Raw genomic sequence first — 23,028 nt, forward strand, 5'->3', positions numbered from 1 at the left:
TGATCAAAATCCGACTGTCTTTTCTTTAATCGGAATTTTTCGATTATCGATACTTATCAAGGGCATTCCGATACAAAACTTGTCTAAGAACATTACCAGACGCATAAAGTAGATTTGTGTGAAATTTAAAAAAAAAAAAAAAAAAGCCCAGCTGTTTCGGGGTTCATAGAGAACGAACTCTCACATATCAGTTTTATTTATAAGTAGAGATATGTACGGAACAGAAACAGATTAATTTTTTTATTTTGTCTTTTTATTCATTTTTCTTATTTAAATGGCTTATTAAACTTTCATGATTCAAAAGACGAACTCAATTTGTGTGTGTGTGTGTGTGTGTGTGTGTGTGTGTGTGTGTGTGTGTGTGTGTGTGTGTGTGTGTGTGTGTGTGTGTGTGTGTGTGCGTGCGTGCGTGCGTGCGTGCGCGTGTGTGTGTGTGTGTGTGTGTGTGTGTGTGTTTGTTTGTTTGTTTGTTTGTTTGTTTGTTTTAAAATCCTAAACTTCTATAATCTGAGAATAATTAAAAATTATTTGCAAATCTTTGTCGCGGCAAAAAATACGTACACTCTTTAGCTCAGACGTAAATTATTGTATTTATTTATAAAAATAAAATAAATAAGTAATCATTATTTCAAAAATAATATTAATAGACACAACGGTACACGGTCCATGTCTGGAAGCTGTTGCGCAATATCATCATGTTTTCTTTTTTTTTATTTTTATTATTATTCTACGTTACATAGCATTGAATAAAAAAAAATGCCTGGGTAGAAGTGCGGACAAACATTTAATTTAACAAAATCAAAGAAAGGTTTGTTTTGTTTTTTTTATCCAAACCAAAATTTCTCAAAAATGACACAGGTTCAATTGTAGCATAGTGAATTGGAATATCTCCCCTATTCGCTTGGTTCTTGCTTAAACTTTCAATTTAATTGATCAGTGGTTTTATATTCATTGCGGTAAAGTAAAATTCTAATTTACTTTTTAAATCTTGAAAATATAACTTTATTTAAGTCCTTTTCCCGTCTTTTTTTTATTTAACAAAGATATTTTATCTTTAAAACTGTCATCCCCCCCTCTCTCTCTCTCTCTCACACACACACACACACACACACAAAATAACATAAATTTTGCCAAAACGAAAGAAATTTAAAACATTATTTTTACACAAAAACAAGTTTTAATGGGTTTTTTTTATGTATACCAAAAATGAGAAGTCTATATTAAAATATATTATCGCTATTTTAATAATAACAATCGTAATAAATCTGTATTCCTTAAAAAGCAAAGTAAATCTTTATTTCAGGACAAGAAATACAATTTAGAAGCAACAACAATCAATTACATCTAAATCCGAATGAAATTGCTGATATATTTTAATTGTCTCTATGCTATTATTGAACCAACAGTTGATTCTAAATATTATACAACTCATTTTCGAAATTCAGCCTTAGAACAAAAGAACAGGGCGCTGTATACTTGATTACTAAAACGAGTTAGTAATACGATGACAATAGCATTATAATGACACTTACAATTTAATTCGATCAAATGATATTAATCAACAAAAAAAAGAAAATACTTGAAGTGTCGGAAAGGACTGGTCATCTCTGTTGTAGTAACAACATGTAGCATTGTTAGAACAAAGCACCAATCAATATAATTCATTTTTGTTAGCCAAACATTTGTGTGTTCACAATGTTTCAAAGAATAATAGTCTACTTAAATTTTGAATGAATATTTTATTTTTTTATTTTATTTTTTTTTTTTACACAGTGATCACCACTTATCAAGGTCCGGAAGCCACTCAGGGATAAGGATTATATTTATTCTCTTTATTTATTTATTTATTCTATTATTCTATAAATTAACGTTAAATGGAGAATACATTTGTGGAGGCGCTTCGTTTTCTTTAGTTTTTATATATAATACCTCGAATAAGAAAAAAAAATAGGTACTTATGCGGAATATGGACCGTGCTGAAATAATAACGTTATTATTTAGAAATCCATTGTTAACAGGAGAGGCGATGGCGTTTTGTAACTTTTGTACTTTCAACATTACCACGAAAAAAAAGGGCATTGTATATATTTTAGTTTTAATTTACAATATCTAGAAGAAAAAAATATTGAAATAATAACATTCTTTGTTCATGGCAAAGTAGGAAATATATCTTTCAGAATTAAGTAGTAAAGACATATTTAAGAAGTATACCGCAAAAATCGAATTTAACTTTCACCTAATAATTTAAGAATAATACTGTAAAAATTGAATTTAATTTTCACCTAATAATTTAAGAATAATACCGTAAAAATTGAATTTAACTTGAAAATCCTATCTAAAAAATAGCGCCTCCGCTTTCTACAAAAACAATTAAAATTAAGAAAATTAAATTCTTTTTTCATGGAAAAATAGAAAATTACCTCAAATTTCAGCAGAGAAAAAAAGCAATGCCTTTACTACTTAATTCTGAAAGATATATTTTCCTACTTTTCCATGAACAAAGGATGTCATTATTTCAATATTTCTTTCTTCTAGATATTGTAAACTAAAACTGAAATATATGCAATGCCTTTTTTCACGGTAATGTTCTTATTAACTAGTTACATTCACTTCATCCCATTTTTTAGAAAGGGGGCGGCTAGAAAAAAATTATTCAAGATATAGTCTTTCTATTTACTTGCTGGTCCACAAGGACAGAGTTAGATACAATGTCCGCTTTTAATAAAGGGAAAATCTAGCTCTACAAAAAGGGACAATTGCCTCTGACAAGAAGGATTCCTTCTTTCTATTGAGCGAGAATACAAAATGCGATATGTAGTATTATAACAGATACTACACTTTGCTCCTAGCTGAAGAAACAAAGTATAATCATGTTTACAGTTTTGTTTATATATGATTTTTAAAATTGATTTAAATTTTGTTTTCGATGAATAATTAACAGAAAATGTTAAAAAATAATTTAATGTGTATTTAACAAAGTTACATATGGTCAAGAAATACACACGCACACACACACACACACACACACACACACACGAGATACTGTCTGATAACTTTATTCATCCAAAGATCAATGCAGATAGATAGATAGATAGATAGATAGATAGATAGATAGATAGATAGATAGGGGTAGTCTTTTAGTAGTAACTAATTGATACAGAAGTGCATAAATTTACCAAGGGAAACAAAAGAAATGCAAGCGGACGTCTACGGCGCACTACCACCTCCCTTCTCCCCTGCAATTAATGTTAGTATTTTTTTGTTTGGTTTTGGAGTTCTTCGAAATACTATCGATTAAACACCATTTTTTTTATTATTATCATTCAGATAATTAAAAAGAAATATGAGCTTCATTTTTTTTTTTATGTAAGTTTCAAAAATTAAAAGCACCCCCATTCCCTAACACGCCTTTTCCATTTAACTATTCGACCGGTCTTTAGCCAAAGAGAAAATTCTGTTCACAAAAATACCTTTTCGGAATCTTGAGCAGCTAGATTAATTTATGTTGAACATCTGGAGCAAATTGAACGCCTCTCTAAAAATGTAATGGTACATTATTTTAAAGATGGTTTTTAATAATCTAATCAGAAGATTACGTATTCAATCGCTACATTCTTTTTTTCAAATGAATAAAGGATCACACTTATGAAGGCCACAAGCCATTCGAGGGTAAAGACTTTTTTGTTGTTGCCCCCCCCCCTTCTTTTAAGGTAACTAACACTTAGAACGCGGTAAAGAAGGCCGGCAGTTTATGTTAAATTTAGCTAATACATAAAAAAAACAAAAATGTCGACGTCGATTAAAAAACGAAACAACGCTTCCTGGTGCTTAACAATAAGAAAATTATTTTCTTTTTATTTTTTAGTATCTTTTTTTTTTTTTTTTTAATCTGAGGGTGTGTCTGTGTCAGTAATGCGAATGCGTCGAATCCGTCTGTCGAAATGCGCGTCCTAATAAATTAAAACACTTACTACACTCTCGCTGTAATTTTGTTTAACGCATGACACAACAATTGAAACATACGGGAAATTTCCCCACTTGTCTGTCTGTCGGCTTCGGAGTTGGAGGAGGTGATCCCGTGCATAAAAATACCTAGGGAGAAGGGAGGATAGCGTGTCTGGTTACGGGGGCGGCAGGGGGCGAAATATCGTAACCACACGAGCTCGCATTTCCCCGCACAAAAGAACACAAGCGCCTTATTTAGACACACTTCTGCTCCCGCCAACTTCTTTGTGTTCGGCAAAGTGTCACGTGGTCGGCTCTCGTACTATTGATTGGTCGAGAGTTGAAGGGCTGAACTATGACCCGCCACGAGTCGTCTACAACTGTACGTACTTGCGGTGAACGGCGGCCGCATACATAAAATAAAATAAAAATACAACGTTTGTTACGTACATTTTACGCTCTTTTTACGTTAAATAGTAGTTCAGACTAGACAACGTGTCTTGTAATGGTATCTATCGTCATCATCTTGTATATTTATAACTTTGCCTGCCTTTGGTTTAATTTAATTCTTTTTATAGGGCTTTTAAGAAAAACAAGGCCTTTCTTTGTTAGGGGCTGGTAGTGCGTATTTTCAATACGCTCTGCGGTCGCTGCGCTATATTTTATACATCTTATTCATTCATTGAAAAATCTGTTCCATTCTTAGATTCCATAAACAATTAAAATAATTAAAAAAAAAAAAAAAAAAAAAAAAAGAAGCACACTGAGCTCTTTGTAGTCGCAGAAAAACGAATAAATAATGAAACAAAGGATTTTGTTTTTAATATTCTTTGAAACGCAACAATCCGATACATTGTCGTAGCTGTGGGGTTGAAATGATGGTGATAATGATCGAATTGCGATTTGTTTATTTATTCATTCATTCAAAAGCCCGCCGCTCGCCGCTCATTGTTCTATTTTATATCTCAGAAAAACCTGAAAAAAGCACTACTATTGTTTAATTACAAGAAATGTTTGTAACAGTCAGTTATGTCACTTCAGTGATCTCCTTTTTATAAATAATAAATAAATTAAATCCATTATATATGTGTGTGTGTGTGTGTGTGTGTGTGTGTGTGTGTGTGTGTGTGTGTGTGTGTGTGTGTGTGTGTGTGTGTCTTTGTATGTATATATATATGTGTGTGTGTATATATATATGTATATATATGTATATATATGTATATATATACATGTATATATATATATGTATATATATGTGTGCATATATGTATATATATATATGTGTGTATATATATATATATATATATATATATATATATATATATATATATACACACACACACACGGTATAATTGCGTTGACACACTGGTTCTCGTGAGATCATCGAAGTTAAGCAACGTTGAGCCTGGTCAGTACTAAAATGGGTGACCATTTGGGAATTCCAGGTGCTGTATGTGCTCTCCGCTTATCTCGGCATTGTTTCAAGCTATCCTGAACTTCACCTTGCCACTGGACTCAAGCAGTGCCAATTACATTGCGCAACCCTTTTCCTCACAAATATACGCGCAGTTACCCTTACAGGGGGTAAACATTGTCTTTCGAGAGGAAATGGAGGCTTCCACTTGAATAAATTTAATAATAAAATAGGTATATGTGTAGTAGATATACTTATCTCTCAGTTCACTTAGGAAAACATCATAGCAATACAGGTCATTGGAGCTATATACCATGGCGTTTCGAAGCCATCAATTGTATTTCATTTATCCATTCTGCTATATTATTTTATATTATCTCCCTACTTTTTATTTCTTCTCTCTGTATGCTCTATAGTTTTCTGTTTTAAACCCTAACACACTTCGTATATCATTCCTCCAAAATTATCTTTTACCACCACAGCATCTCATAATGTTCCACCGTCCCAATTATGTATCAGCCACATTATTTCCTCTGTATTTTAGTTTTTTATAGAAGCCATCTTTATATGTTTGTCATTTTATTTTCCATTTCTAAATTAATGTGACCTATGCTAGATTTCGAAAATGTATTCTTATGTAACCTAGCTCTTTTCTCCTCTTCTGACGAGAAGCATTAGGTTCGAAATTCCTTGGATAAAGAGCTTCTATAACCTTTGTTTATATGATGTTTTTTTTCTTATTGAACTAACAAATAAATATATCTATGCTTACACTTTTTGCCTTAATTTATAAAATGTAAATGATTTATTTAATCAGAGTTATTTAATCTCGCTTGCTATTGTATATATATATATATATATATATATATATATATATATATATATATATATATATATATATATACAGGAGGCAAAAAGAAAGTCCGCACTTGTAATTTTTTCAAAAACTGCAAATTTAAGCTAAATTTAATGTAACTGTTTAAACAAACTATACCTCATTTGATTGGTCTTTTATTCTTCTATAATTTTACCTGTTCATATTTGACTTTTAATTGAAATACTCTAGTTTTCACGTCAATTTAAAAAAAATAACTTCAAATTGAGGAGGCAAAATGAAAGTCTGCACAATGGAAAATTGTTATTTAAATGTAACTTTAGGACATCCATGCAACACAAATACAACAGGAACACAATGAACTAGTAAATATTTAGTAGTATAGTCCTTCTGCAATTTGACAGCCTGCAATCTTTTGGGAATTCCTTGAATTAGACTGCAGCAATACTCCGGGGAAAGGGCACCCCACTTTTCTTTAATTTTTGTCCAAAGTTCTTCCAAATTTGAAATTTTATCATTGCGTAGCTGTTGCTTGATGTAATGCCATACGTTTTCGATAGGATTGGAGTCTGGAGATTGTGCAGGCCAAACCAAAGACGGAATACCATGCTCTTTCAGGAACCTCTTGACGTTGCCAGCTATGTGGATTGAAGATGCATGAAGATAGGATTATCATCGAAAATCCGATGAAGATGGGATTATCATCCAAAATCCGACCAAAGTAGGGTAGAAAATGCTCAGTCAACATATTAATGTTATTGGTCGAATTAATTCGACTTTGTAAGCGAACTATAGGCCCTGGACCATTAGTACTAATAATGCCCCACACCAAAATTGAACCTCTACCATCTTGCAGTGTTGAAACTGAGCACCTAGGATTAAGTTCTTCGTCTTTCCTCCGACAGACGTATTGCTTACCATCACTGCCTAGCCTACTGAACTTGCTTTCGTCGCTAAAAAGTATTTTGACCAATATGAAGAGTCATGATCTTCATTGCATCTGACGAAGTCCAGACGGCGCTTTCTGTTCTTTACAGAAATCATTGGCCTGCGTCTTGCAACACATCCTCGCAAATTAAACTCTTTAATCTGTTCTTGACAGTAGAAATAGAGCACCTTTAACAAAATAGCACTGTTGTTAGATTTGGGGAGCCGTTTCAAATCTGTTTCTTAGGCTGTGGATCTTGATAGCGTTAGCTTCCCTGTTAGAAGTAACTTTAGTACGACCAGATTTAGGGACATCACGAACACTGTCGGTGTTTTTGGTGCTTTTACACAGTCTTTCGTACCGTTTTCTCGTCACATTTCAATCTGCAGCCGATTTCCTGATTAGATAAACCAGAAAGGTGGAGATAATAAGCTCCTGACGATCACTAAGAGAAAATCGTGGCATATGGACTAAATGTTACGCTGTATAACCTGGAACAACAACAATTACGATTAGAGATGCTTTGTTGCCTGTTGGTGGATAATCTAAACTGATTTAGGGGCGATAATTTAAGCTGGTTTTAAGCGAATTTGTTGCTGTGGACTTTCTTTTTGCCTCCTCAATTTGAAGTTATTTTTTTAAATTGACGTAAACACTAGAATAGTTCAATTAAAAGTCAAATATGAACAGGTAAAATCATAGAGGAATAAAAGGCGAATCAAATGAGGTATAAGTTGTTTTAATAGTTACATTAAATTTAGCTTAAATTTGCAGTTTTTGAAAAAAATTAAAAGTGCAGACTTTCTTTTTGTCGGTACTGTATAAAGGAGACAATAAGAAAAACAAGGTATCATTAGTCTTTCTTTGTTAGGGGATAGTTACTGGTGCCAATTTTCAATACGATGCGTTATATTTTATACATCTTATTCATTAATTGAAAAGTCTGTTCCATTCTTAGATTCCATAAACAATTAAAATTTAAAAAAAGAAAACTGGGCTCTTTGCAGTCGCAGAAAAACGAATAAATAATGAAACAAAGGATTTTCTTTTCAATAATCTTTGAAACGCAACAATCCGATATATTGTCGTAGCTGTGGGGATTGAAATTACGGTGATAATGATCGAATTGCGATTTGTTTATTTATTCATTCATTCAAAAGTTAGCGCATGCACAATCTCAAGAATCAGTCCGGAATCTATTACGATCGTCGTCGATTTAAAAATAAATGGTTCGGCAATATTATCTACTGGATTCGTACTTATTATGTTGTTTTAATTTAATGTTGTTTAACATATGTGATATATTCATTGTTTTCTTTTCATGTTCTTTAAATAAATATATTTTTTAAATATCTAAACATTTTGACAAAATGTATAACATATTAACTTAAATAAACATAGTTATTTGTAAAGATATGGGATTAAAAAATGAAAAATTCAACTGATAAAAAGTACGTCATTTTATATATTTTATTAACCATAAAATATAGTTAACTATAAAAATAGTTTAACAGTTTTTAAATGTGAATATGTTAAAAACATTAAATTCAATCAACATAATAAGTACGAATCCGGTAGGTGATATTGCCGAAACATTTATTTTTAAACCGGTCAGGATCATAATAGATACACAGGTTAAAATAAAGTATATTTAAATAAAGTATATTTTTAAAAAAAACGTAACTATGTTTGAAAAATATATAAATACTGAAATAAATGTACAAAGTGAGACAGCAAGACAGCGAGAGAGATGAAATAAATGTTTGTTGTTTTTTCGTCAGCATCACCGTGAAATTTTTTTTTCTTGGGCATAAAAAGAAATGTAAAAAGCGAGCAAAATAGATAGAGAGAGAGAGAGAGAGAGAGAGAGAGAGAGAGAGAGAGAGAGAGAGAGAGAAAGGGGAAATATAAACTGCGACCTTAAAACATAAAAAAACGAATTTAGCAATTTACTCAGAGGGCAAAAGTAGGTACAATTGCGACGCCATATTTGAATAGTACATTAGCGTTCGTTTAATATGCTAATACCGTTAATCCGGAATATAGGAATAGTCTTAGCTCGACAATCAGAAACACCAAAATTATTCTGAGGTTACTTTATTTTTTTTTAATCGAAAAAGGGAAAGATTATGTTATCTCTATGAGTTTATGATAATGTTACTTTTAAGCGTACAAAGATACTTCATTTTTGCATTTTAAACTTAAAGTGACAATATTATTTACAGATACTTTTATAAATTCAACAGTAGATTCACTATAGTGCAATGTATACTACAATGTATTGTTAGCCAAGTCATCGCAAGAAGGCATGAGAAGCTTCCTTCCGGTAAACTGCGGGTAGAGGGTCCCTAACTAGAGCATCCAATCAATATATTTTGTTAGAAAATGGGAAATGTCGCCATTTCCATGTCAAAAAAGTTTGGGAAGGTGGAATATTTGTTGATCCTCATTCACTTTCGAACAACGTCGGGTTTCCCTGCTAGTATATATATATATATATATATATATATATATATATATATATATATATATATATATATATATATATATATATATATTTATATATATATATATATATATTATTATTAATTTTTTTTTTAATATAATTATCCACTGACACGTGTTTCATCGTCTACGACTCATCAGAGTGGCTGAATCTAGCCAGATTCAGCCACTCTGATGAGTCGTAGACGACGAAACACGTGTCAGTGGATAATTATATTTAAAAAATAATATAAATAATATATATACCGCTCCCCATATGGGGGTACCAAATTGTCAAAGGGAAAATTATTCCCAGCTCGCATTTAGGTAAAAATGCACTTTCGTAAATAATTGAATTTATTAAAAACATATCGCTAAAACCAAAGCAAACAACATTATATATATATATATATATATATATATATATATATATATATATATATATATATATATATATATATATATATATAAGTTAGAAGTTCCGACTGTCATTTAGGTGGTCGGGTTGGGTGGCTGGCTTGAGGTAGTTGATTGTACTGTATGTGGATGATTATCATGCTCCATATCTTAGGTCGAGCATATCAGAACGTGATATAAAATTACCATTATCATATTAAGCGATGCTCTTTGTGTAAACAAATTGAGCTTAGGTATTTGGAAAATGTAAAAACATTGTTATTTTATTGCTCACAGCAACCGCTGAACAGCACAACATTTAGAAGCTCCGACTGTCATTTAGGTGATAGGGTTTCGATCCTGGCTTGAAGTAGTTGCTTATCTAGCCGCACTGATAAGCTGTTAAACGGCGAACAGTACTGTATGCTGATGACTATATATATATATATATATATATATATATATATATATGCATACACTCATATATGTAAATGCATATATATATGCATATACGTACATATGTATATACATATATGTACATATGTATACATATATATACACACATATATATGCATACATATATATGTACATATATATATATACATATATACATACATATATATATATGCATATATACATATATATATGTACATATGATGATGATTGCAACGTCTTGTCAGACGAGTGCCACTCCCTCAGACATTTAAAATCCATGAGCCCAAATGCCTGAGGGAGTATCTATACAAATATGATGTTACAGAGTCTTAGCTTTGTACGACATCTAAGTCTCTCTCTCGGTTCAAAATGTTGAGATCCAGCAACAAGCAAGAGCAAGATAGCCAGCAACAAATTAAACTGCAGACCAGCTTAATGCGGGTAATGGTCTTCCGCTTTATTGTTTTTTAAATCAGAGATTTGCTTCTCCTAGAAAGGTTGCCTTCATCACGGCTTACGGGAGCCCTCTCCACCCGAATACACATACACACACACAAATATACACGGTGCTAGTTGGCCGTTGACCCAGAAAAAGAGTTCATTCGCCCTTTGGAAGGTCTTGTTTTTAATCCTTCAGGGAGACTAGCCGCCCTCCTCACTAAACAAGTCTGTTGGGGGAACCAGTTTAGTCACCGGTGACCCGACCATGAGGCAGGTAGTACTGGGTTACATGGTACCAGTAGCACATGACATGACCTGATATATATACATATATGCACAAATATACATATATGCACATATATACATATATGCACATATATACATACATATATATTTACATACATACATATATATATACATATATATACATATATATACATATATACATACATATATATACATTCATATACATACATAGATATACATACGTATGTATACATATAGACATATATATACATGCATATATATATACATATATATATGCATACGTATATATACATATATATACATGCATATATACATATATATGCATGCATATATATGTACATACATTTATATGCATGCATATATATGCATACATATATATACATATATGTACATACATACATCTATATGCATGTACATACATACATATATCTATATGCATATATATACATACATATATATACATATAGTTATATACATATATAGACATATATATACATATATATATACATATATATAGACATATATATACATATATATACATAAATATATAATCATATATTTATATATACATACGCATATATACATACATATACGTGTATATACATAGATGTATTTACAGTCATATGTATCCATACATTTATATATACATATATTTATATATACTTATATATACATGCATATATATATACATTGATATATATATATATATATATATACATAAATCTGTACATGCATATATATATATACATAAATATATACATACATATATATACGTATATATATACATATATGATGATTGCTGCATCTTTCCAAATGATCGCCGTCACATCGAATTCTCACAATCTTGTCGTCCATGCCATCTCAGATGACTCTGCACTATCGCCGACAAATTTGCACATCTTGAAGCAGATGTGACATACAAAGTGAGCAATTTCCATCGAGTTGACTTCCTCTGGAGGTTGAATGGTATTCCTATGAACAATCACGTCTTCTCAAACTAGCAGTAGACTCCCAAACATTGCTACATGTTAAACAGATCGTTTGGTTCGGACTAATAGGTACAAAGTTGATCTGAACAGGAGTTTTGTGCGACTTAAGGTGGTTGACGTAGCCAGCTTTTAACAAAAATACTCATTCACAAGTGTGGCATTTCCAGCTCTGTGTGTCATGGTTAAGACCATCAATTAAAATTTTGCAAAGCTCTCGCTTCATATTGCTGTTTGCCTGCTTTCTTTTCTCTAGAGCATCACAACTTTCATGTGCAAGCTTTCGCCACTTCGGCATTTGCAGAGTAAGTTCTACCCATGTGTCGATGTCGATTTGTAAGACTTTCAAATTATTCTTTGGGGAGTCCCTGAACCTCTTCTTAGGTGTGTGTTGAGGGCGCTTGCCATTTTCCAGCTCCCCGTAAAAAAATTTGTTTTGGCAGCCTATAATCTTTCATTCGAAACAAGTGGTCCACCCAACGTATGTGAGATCTGATTATAAGGGTCTCAACACTAGAGCAACATGCTCTCACAAGGACTTCAGTATCAGGTCCTTGGGCCCGGCCTTTTGGCCGGGATCAAAGTGTAGTATCTGTTCCGGCAGATACTGCAAGCTATGACTAGCTATGACTAGCAAAGACCAGATGTGGGGGCAACCCCACATGTCTGACCTTTAACCAGCTCCCATTTCCCACCTCTCGGGAGCTGGTCCCCTTTTCCCCTTCCCCCTCCCTTCACTCCTCACATTAAAAATCGGCCTTGTGCCTAATTTGCTCGGTGGGGGAGCAAATAAATACCATCTGTTCCGGCAGATACTGCACTTAAGATAATTTGTACCAGTCAATGGAGGGGAAACCCTCTATACTGGGACAATTATTATTTTTGGTAACCCGAGTGCCCCCTATTTGCCTACTTTTAGGGGAGCTGGTTTTTACCTCACATTAAAAACGGCCTTGTGCCTAATTTGCTCAGTGGGGGAGCAAATAAATACCATCTGTTCCGACAGATGCTGCACTTAAGATAATTTGTACCAGTCAATGGAGGGGAAACCCTCTATACTGGGACAATTATTATTTTTGGTAACCAGAGTGCCCCCTTTTTGCCTACTTTTAGGGGAGCTGGTTTTTACCTCACATTAAATACGGCCTTGTGCCTAATTTGCTCAGTGGGGGAGCAAATAAATACCATCTGTTCCGACAGATGCTGCAAGCAATGACTAGCTATGACTAGCAAAGACCATATGTGGGGGTAACCCCACATATCTTAACTTGGTCAAGGTAGGGATCACCCTACAGACCACAGTAACTATCCAGCTCCCATTTCCCACCTCTCGGGAGCAGGACCCCCTTTCCCTCCTCCTCCCTCTCTCTCCACATTAAAAAACGGCTTTGTGCCTAATTTGCTCAGTGGGGAAGCAAATAAATACTGACTTCAGTATCAGGTCCTTGTGCTTATACATATATATGCATACATATACATACATTTATATACACATATATTCATATATGCATACATATATATATACGTACATATATATACATACATATATATACATACATAAATATATATACATACGTATACATAAATATATATACATACGTATGTATACATAAATATGTATACATAAATATATATGCATAAATATATATGCATAAATGTATATGCATAATCATATATATATATATATTTATACATATATATGTATGCATATATATTTATGCATATATATTTATGTATACATATGTATGTATATATATTTATGTATACTTATGCATATATATTTATGTATACATATGTATGTATATATATGTATGTATATATATGTACGTATATATATATGTATGTATATATAAATATATGTATATATAAATGTATGTAAATGTATGCATATATATGTATAAGCACAAGTACCCGATACTGACGTCCTTGTGAGAGCATGTTGCTCTAGTGTTGAGACCTTTATAACCAGATCTCACATACGTTGGGTGGGCCACACACACACACACATACACACACACACACACACATACACACACACACACACACACATATATATACATTAAGGGTACCCAATTAAGGGAAAATTTTCCAAGTCGCATTTAGATAAAAAATATATAATTATATATATATATATATATAATCGTATAAATTATTTAATTCATTCAAGAAGCATCGCTAACAAAAACAAATAAAATCATCTCTATATATGCATAAATATATCTGTATATACATATATATACATGCATATATATATACATAAATATAAATATACATACATATATGTACATACTATATATATATTTATTTATAAATACATATATACATACATATACATAAATATATATATGCATACATGTATGCATAAATATATATACATACATATATATACATATATATATATATATGTATATATACATACTTTTTTTACATGAACATTTATGTATCGCTACACAGACATAAATATGTTTTAGACAACTAGGCATAAATAACTAGATAAGTCCTCAGGGGATGTTGCTTTTTTTACAAAAGAAAATCTTCAATAAAAATTGGATGAAAAGTTTTAGAAGTTTTTGTTTGGTAAGCAATTACGTGATATGCGACATTTGAATTTGTGCGAAGAGAAAAAGAAAAAAGAATAAGAGAACGGATAAATATACATTTAAGACAATATATAATGACACTAAAATAAAAAGCAAAACAGAAATATATATATAAACACAAAACAAAACCACAGACAAAACAAGGCCGATAGCCATTAGCCGCAGCTCTTGTGTAATGAATGAATGCATGAATGTAAGATTGACATGAAATTCTTAAAGATAAACTAAAATGACTGAAAAATGGGCTGAAATGACTTAAATAAATAAAAAGTAAATGACTTATAATGACTTTAATGAACTTAAGGATGAATTGAATGACCTTAAGAATGAATTGAATGCTTAAAAAATAACTGGAATCCTTCAAAAACAACTTGAATGATCTGGAGGATGACTTGAATGGCTTTGAGACTGACTGGTTGTAAAGTGGGTGATCATTTTACATTAAATTAATACAGAAAAGTGATCCCTCACTTTATATCACAAAGTTACAAACATAAGTGCAGCATTTTAATTTAATTATTTTCAGGAAATACCAATGAAAGGAACAAAAAGACAAGAAAATATAAATGGCAAGAGAAATTGTTACATTGACGATTTATAACAATGACAAAAGAAGAGAATCATGAAAACACCTGGATGAGGCTAAGAAAAGGACACATGAATAGAAAAACAGAATCTCTATTCGCAACTACAAAGAACAACGTGATAAGAACTAATCACATTAAAGCTTAAATTAAATAAACACAGAAAATTAGTAAATGTAGACTTTGTGGACAAAGAAACAAAATGATAAACCACATAAGTGAATGCAGTAAACTAGTCCAAAAAAATATAAGGACAGGCACGACTGCATGGGGAAGGCAGTTCATTGGGAGATCTGCAGACGACTGCACCTTGAACATGTGGACAAATGTTTCAAACACAAACCAGAGATAATACTAGAAAACGATACCCACAAAATTCTTTAGGAAATGGTGGTAAAAACAGATTTATTCATCCAATTAAGAAAACTAGACGTCATAATAATTAACAAAAAGGGAAGAAACTTCCAAACTGTAGATCTTTCCATGCCAGCAGACCTCAAGTTGAAGATAAAAAAAACAGAAAAACGAAAAAGTATGCAAAACTTGCCAGAGAACTGAAAGGAATATGGAGCATAAAAATCAATATAATACCAATAATTTTAGGAGCACTAGGAACAATCCCAAAGAATTTGGAAAAAATACTAGGAGATATCTGAATCGACAGGAAGATTGAGTCTATGCAACAGATCCTCAAATGTGGAAACTAATCCACATGACAAATTAAAAGAAACACCGTTATGAAGTGTCATCTCCCTTCCTTTTACACAAGAACGACCCGCTCTTTGACCGGGTTGTGACTAGCAATGAAAAGTGGGTTCTTTACGACAACTGGCAACGCTCAGCTCAGTAGTTGGACGTAGTAGGTACATGCCGATGAAGTTCCACGACACTTCCGGAAGCCAAAGTGGCACCAAAAGAAGGTTACGCTGACTGTTTAATGATCTGCGACCGGTTTTATCCAATACAGTTTTTTAAAAGGTGGCGAAACCATTACAGCGGGGAAGTACTGTCAACAAATGGATGAAATGCATCAGAAACTTTGACAACACCCAATATTAGTCAACAGAAAATGCCCAATTTTCCTCCATTACAATGTCCGACCGCACGTTGCTAAACCGACTCTGCAGAATTTGAATGAATTGAACGATGAAGCTCTGCCTCATCCGTCATACTCTCCAGTCCTCTCATCTACCGACTACTACTTTTTCAACCATCTCTTTCTTTCTGCGTGAGAAATGCTTCAAAAACCTAAGCGATAACAAAAACGCCTTCAGCGACTTCATCGCCACCAGAACACAAGATCTTTACGTTACTGTTATAACTATACTTGTTTTTCGGTGGCAAAAGTGTGTTAATTCTGATGTTGCTTATTTTGATCAATACATTTTTTGTTTGAGCCGAAATATGTTCATCTAAATTTAAAAGTTAAAAACCGCAGTAACTTTTTTGTCAACCTGATATGTAATGTCTAACGCTTTATGAAAAAAAATGACATTATTTTATTGTACAGATGTGTATTTGATAAGGTTATTAGCCACGTGAAAGTTTTTATTGTTGATTTTCACTGTATTTTTAACATGAATAAAGGATTTAATATCTCAAAGTGTAGTATCTGTTCTTACTACATGCTGCACTTATTGTTATATAAAGTAGGAGATCACTTTTCTTATTAATTTAATGTAAAATGATCACCCACTTTACAACCAGTCTCAAAGCCATTCAAGTCATTCTCCAGATCATTCAAGTTGTTTTTAAAGGATTCCAGCTATTTTTAAGCATTCAAGCCATTCTTAAGGTCATGCAATTCACCTTTAAGTTCATTAAAGTCATTCTAAGTCATTTACTTTTTATTTATTTAAGTCATTTCAGACCATTTTTCGGTCATTTTAGTTTATCTTTAAGAATTTCATGTAAGTCCTACATTCACGCATTCATTCATTACACGAGAGCACGCGACTAATGGCTATCGGCCTTGTTAAATATGTATTTATAAAAATTCGCAATTTGTATCTTAATTAACCCACGTTTTAATCTACACAAGTAAGCAATTTGTATTGGAATTTTTCATTCACCCAAATATTCATGAAACGCAAGACCAATTTAAATTTTCTTGAATTACACAGATTATTCATTTATAAAAAATACCCCGTGTAAAAATATACAGTGTTTATAAATTTACCAAAATATTTGTAAAAATACATCCTTTCTGAATTTACTTTAATTTGGATTAAAATAAATCATTATTTATAGTTTCTGTATTCACTTAAATATTCATGGAAACGTTTATAGGGTTTCTGAACTCACCCAACGTTTGATTCTATAACAATTTACAACTTATAGCGTTTCTAGTTTCACTTTGAAAGAAATGAGCCAGTTTTATAGTTTTACTCAATTATGCCATCTTGTTTTGTGCGCAAATTATCATGTTTCTAAAGTCACCCAAATTTTCATGAATAATGACAGTATTTCTGAATAATTCAAATGTTTTATTTATAAATGCAAGTACTGTCAAAATTGTAGTTAACGTAAAAATCCAGCAAGAGAAAGTATAAAGTATGACTATCGCTCCCCCACCCCAAAAGAGACCAAAACTACTGTTTGTAGGCTAGTATGTTTGAACAGCTTAAAACATGTTCAAAAAACAAAGTACAAAAAAAATAAATAATGGTTGATTACTTTCCTATACGAAAATGAGGAAGGGTGTCTTGGACAAACGATTTGTACTTTCATCTAACATTTTACGCTAGTAAATATGATAATCGAGCAAGTAAAAAAACATCAAGAGAAAAAAATAAAAGAAAAGAGAAAAAATCGTACCAAAGGCAAAGTAATTTACTTATCTCCCTACACAGATTATGGCACTTACGAGTGCTCAAAAGTGTCTCAAAGTGTCACAAAGATACCAAAGTATGAAGTTCTTTGAAAAAAAAAAGTGTAATCAGTCGTCTAGTGTATGCGAACCCATGTAATGTTATGACCCTTTAGGCTGTGATCATAGCGTAGTATCTGTTAACTGTGGCAAGCGGGGTCAAGGGTGAAAACATTATTATTATTGTTATTGTATTCTTGTTAATGGATTTGAGCGACGGATGGTCGCTGGATCAGTTATTATGATTAGAAGAATAAACAATTAAATTGCGGAAAAAATGATTGACGTGTGAATCGCAAAAGGAATGTGAAAATAGAAAATATATGTAAACATTATTTTGGGGTTTTGAATAAACAAATAACTAGTTGTGGATTAGATTGGTCTGCGACACGTAATTAGGTGACGTAAGAGAACACGTGATGTAGTTAATTTGGGAGAGATTCAGAGAGTTGAGGATTGACCACCAGAGCGAACAGACGTCTAGACAGGGGTGGGCAGTCAGCTAGGAGCGGGCTGTAAGAACAGAAATGTAGACAAACTGCAGATCCTGTGAAAACCATTTGAGACAACTGTAATGAATTTATATTATAAAAATATAAAGAGTTGTTTTAATGGTTTCACAAATAAGAACAGATGTCCCAATTGATTGGTGCTGATCGCTTCATGGTCCGTCACGGAGCAGCGGGAAGATACAGAAGAACTCTTCAAGAAAAAGGTATGAAGCATATATTATTATTCTTATATATGAACTGTAAAAATATCCCGCGTGATAAGTCTGATACAACATGACTTGATTTACACGTCAATATCATGTCCCCTGGCTAACAGCATGCATACGATTTATACGTTTATTATCTGTTTGTTAAAAGAACACTATCTTACATCCACTAGATAACACATGACACGTTTTAATATATCATCTCCTCCAATATAAACCAATATACAGCACCCACTGTGGATGTTGTATCATCAACCGAAGTCTTTTTTTTTTACAACTGTACACGAGATGGTTCTTTTATTTTTTAGACTTGTAGTCCTTATCAGAAGTTTATCTCAAACGGTTTGATACACCGTTCTTCTGCCATCACGCAAGAAAGTTATAAGCGTGTCAAAAGAGAAAAAGAAAACAAAGTTTGTTTTTCCGTAAACATGATTGTATTGAAAATTATATGAGCCGTGCGTGCGCCGTAGGACGACGACACTTTATCAAAACAAAGTTGACATTTAAAAAAAAAACTATATATTAACTGGAAAACAATATATTACGAACTCGTCAACTCTTAGGCTTTAAAAGGATTAGACGGGGTTGGTTTTATTTTAATTCTTTCCTTTTCTTTGCTTTATCTTCCGATAGTCAGATTTTTTATTGTTTCCAGTGGTTCGAGCGGTTTTCATCAGGGGAGTTTTGAATTCGGGTTTTTTTTTTGTTTTGTTTTTTTTTCGGAAGGGCTGTCATTTTGGGGATTTCTAACAGTTACTCCGAGACAGGTTTTGGATACCACATTGATCATGCCACCTGAGTTCAACTGAACTCACTCTACTGACTCTCCTCTTTTTTTTTTCTCTCATTCTTCCCCACCCCCTTTCTCATTCTTTTTCTGCTCAAATACGCTTAACGATGTCTATTTATGCAAAGGCTGTAAATGACGAAGTTCTCTCGGATTCTCTCTCCTCTGATCTTGAGCGCGTGGTTCAGTGGGGGAAGATGTGGCTAGTTACCTTTAATGCATCCAAAACCAAACTCCTATCCTTACATCATCAACGCTCTGATCCCCAGCTGGCATCAATTGTGATGGATGGCTCTCGTCTGGGTGAGGCCCCGTGTTTTGACAAGCTTCTGGGTTTGACCTTTACTCCTGATCTGAAATGGAACACGTACATCAAGTCTGTTGCCAAGGTCGCTGGAAAGATGGTGGGATCCTTCTACCGCTCCAGAAGATATCTCACTACTGATGCAATTCTCTATCTATATAAAAGCCAAGTACGGCCAAGGATGGAATACTGTTGCCATATCTGGGCAGGAGCTGGCAAAAACAGCCTATCATGCCTTGACAGAGTACAAAATAGACTTCGTGGTTTAGTGGGGGATGCCCTTTTCTCTACCCTGCAACCCCTCTCCCACAGAAGAGACGTTGCGAGCCTATCCTTGTTTTATCGTTATTTTCATGGCAGGTGCTCGTCTGAACTCCAATCTCTGGTCCCCCCTCGCCAATCTTTCACGAAAAACACCCGTCTAGCTGAATCCACTGTGAAAAATTTCCCCCACTCTATATCTGTGCCTAAATCAAAACGCGGATTTCATGAACAAAGCTTCTTTCTTAGAACTGCACGCCTGTGGAACTCTGTTCTGTCTGCCTGCTTCCCTCCGGACTACAACTTGGATGTCTTCAAGTCTAATGTTAACAAATTCCTAATGAACCGCCCCCCGAATTAAACACTTCATCAAATCTCCTCACTAACGTAATGTACTTGCAATAACCCTTATCCCTGAGTGGCTTCCGGGCCTTGATAAGTGGTGATCACTGTGTAAAAAAAAAAAAAAAGAAAAAAAAAAGGTACATATGTGGTCGTATTTCAACGAACCAATCCACGTATTGGACGCTGTCTAAATTCTTCAAAATCAGATTTTTATTTGATAAGAAATATAATTTTTCACCTTGATAAGAATTTTAAACAATCTCTCTTTTGTTAACAAAATACTCGATTCGGCGATTCGTTAGATTCCAGCCCCTCTCCTATTCGAACCATCAATTCTTTTTTTCAACTTATTTTTAAGTTGAAAGCAACATTTCCCCTTTATATTAGTCTAACCAAATTCCGCTGAATAATTAACTGTAATAATTGTTTGGTGAACGTGTCTTTTTAACAAAAACAATCATTCGGATTTCATATGTGGCTTTACTGGGCGCTTCGGTATACACCTGCGCTGAAGAAAGAGTTAACGTATTCCTGGCCAGTCTACTTCCGATGTCTGTTTAATAAGCCTTTGTTGTTGTTGTTGTTGTTGTTTTGTTTTAAAGAAGTGTTTTTTCTTTCTTTTGTGTTCTTGAATTAATAATTAAGAGTAAAACATTAATTTCTCATAAAACTTTTTTCAAAATTCGATTGTTAGTCGTTCGATAATTATTAAATACCTTTGGATAACATTGCAAACGTGGCGAAACGATGAACAACACTACTAAAGGTGATGGAAATTGGCCACATTCGAAACAAAAACTCTACCACATTTCGACCGATGGAATCTCCGATCTGCATATGTATTTTGTCGAACGCGAGAATCTTTTTGTCTAACTCGGGAATCTGTACGAAATTTCGAACGAAACCCTTTATTTAATCTACGAGAATACCGTGCTCTATTCTAATAAGCATGACTAGAAGTCTTAAGTAATTCACAAATTCACAATGACCCGTGGCATAGTGGATAAAATACTTGGCAAAATTCAGTTGTAAGTTACACTTTTCTGGTGGTTGATGGTTCAATCTTCACAGCGAGCGACACTAGAAATACAATTGCAAATTACTCAGTACGCTGGCCTTAAATAAAGGGTTCCATTCGAAAGTCCGTGCAAATTCTCCAGTTCAACAGAAATATTCCCAACTTCAACAAGATACACCTGGAGGAAGGTCGAAGATTACATCGACCGAAACTTTGTACGAAATAGTCCGAATAATTCAAATAATACGAATTATCAATCCTCATTTCAAAAATTCAAAAATATAAAAGAAACGCTACCAATTTTTCATAAAGTGTCGATGAGAAATTAAACTTGGTCTTCTATTCGGAGGGAACGAAAGCAATACTTCTATGCGAAAGATTCTCTATTGATATTTTTCTTTTCAGGAATGAAGACATTTTTTTTTTTTTTTTTTTTTTCTGACGCGAATGAACTTAAATATTGGCACTGCTATGTATATAATTTATTTAGTTATAAAATGCTATTTTCGGACGCAAATATTGTGGGAAAATTCTTTGTTTTTGTTCTCGTGATGACGTTCTGAAATGTGGACGAATTAGCAGCGCTAATTAAGTTTTTAGTTAAAAACCATACATTTCAACAAGAACAAATAATTCACTAAGATGAAATGTGAGTTCGAAATTTAATGCACCTGTCTGGTTGAGTACAAGCGTGGAATGCAAAATAGCTAACGAAGAACAACTGAAGCGATTTGCAAATTCTATTAATGAATTTAAATATTGTCCAAAAGCTGGCAGTAGGTTTCCATTATACTGTCGAAGTTATGCAAACTCATAATTCGACGATATGAAAAGTAGACGAACGAAAATAGTAAATTAGTCCTCGCGCGAAAGCGCAGGACACAAAATGTTTTAAATAATAATAATAATAATAGAATAACAATAACAAAGTCTTTCGCTAGCGAGGACTACTATTGAGCGTAACCAGTTATACAGTCCTTTTGAAATTTTCATCTCTATTTTTTTCGTTAACTACTGATTATTTTTTATGAAACCTATATGAAACATGTTCCTTATTAAATTGTAAAGATGTTCTATTTTGAGAGATGTTTTTTAAAAATTAATCTAAAAAAAGTTATTTTAAAGTTTTTGTTAAAAAAAATTAAGATTTTATCATTATTCAGACATGTATGACAAAGAGAGAGCTGCAAAAACGAGTTGTGGTGTTAGGAGAATTACAAACTGAAACAGAGAGAATATTCAGACCTGTAATAATACAAAGAGGGGGTTGCAAAAATGAGTTGTGGTGTGAGGAGAAATACAATCTGAAATAGAGAGTAGGAGAGTTTTTATAAATACATACAAAATCACATTCATCTTTTTTTAAATCCAAATTAATAAATTAAATAAAATATAATCTTAAAAAGAT

At 32.9% G+C, this 23,028-nt stretch overlaps 1 pseudogene; it reads left to right on the plus strand.

Annotated features, from left to right (window-relative positions):
- Positions 1 to 5,284: 5,284 nt before the first annotated feature.
- Positions 5,285 to 5,402, plus strand: LOC145243575 (5S ribosomal RNA; annotated as a pseudogene).
- The last annotated feature ends 17,626 nt before the right edge of the window (positions 5,403 to 23,028 follow it).

The sequence above is a fragment of the Euprymna scolopes genome, chromosome 2, assembly GCF_053919585.1.
Source record: "Euprymna scolopes isolate OS-2025 chromosome 2, ASM5391958v1, whole genome shotgun sequence".
NCBI classification, from domain to species: Eukaryota; Metazoa; Mollusca; class Cephalopoda; order Sepiida; family Sepiolidae; genus Euprymna; species Euprymna scolopes.